Below are 693 nucleotides of genomic sequence, written 5' to 3' on the forward strand. Positions count from 1 at the left end.
AGCTAACTAGTTGTTGCTGCTGCTGCAGCAGCAGAATATATTTTAATTTGCTGCAGCAGCAGCAGCAGCTGCAGCAGCAGCAGCTGCAGCAGCAGCAGCAGCAGACTAGGCACTGCTGATGCAGCACAGGAACAAATGCTGCAGCAGCAGCAGCAGCAGGATTGGGATGCTGCTGCTGCTGCAGCAGAGAAAACGCTGCAGCAGCAGCAGCAGTCTTGCTGCTGCTGCAGCAGCAGAACATATTTTAATTTGCTGCAGCAGCAGCAGCTGCAGCAGCAGCAGCTGCTGCTGCTAGGACTTACTGCTGAGGTGTATAGGCAGCTCTGCGGTGTATATGCAGCTCAGAAGTGTATTTGTTTATATAATAAATAAAAATAAATAAAAATAAAATAAATAAATAAATAAATAAAAATAATTATAATAGTAAATATATATATAAATAATAAATAAAACAAACAAATAAACAAAATAAAAATAAAGAAAAAGACAAAAGAAAGAAAACCAAAACAGAATAAAATAAAATAAAAAATAAAAACAACAAAACATCTGTTGCTGTTGTTGCTGCAGTTGCTGCTGTTGCTGCAGCAGCAACTGCTGTTGCTGCTGTTGCTACAGTTGCGGCAGCAGCAGCAACAGCAGCAGCAGCAGCAGCAGCAGCTGCTGCTGCTGCTGCTGCTTCTCTGGGGTCTATAC

The sequence above is a fragment of the Eimeria mitis genome, genomic scaffold (assembly GCF_000499745.2).
Source record: "Eimeria mitis Houghton genomic scaffold, Emh_scaff5654, whole genome shotgun sequence".
Taxonomy (NCBI): Eukaryota; Apicomplexa; class Conoidasida; order Eucoccidiorida; family Eimeriidae; genus Eimeria; species Eimeria mitis.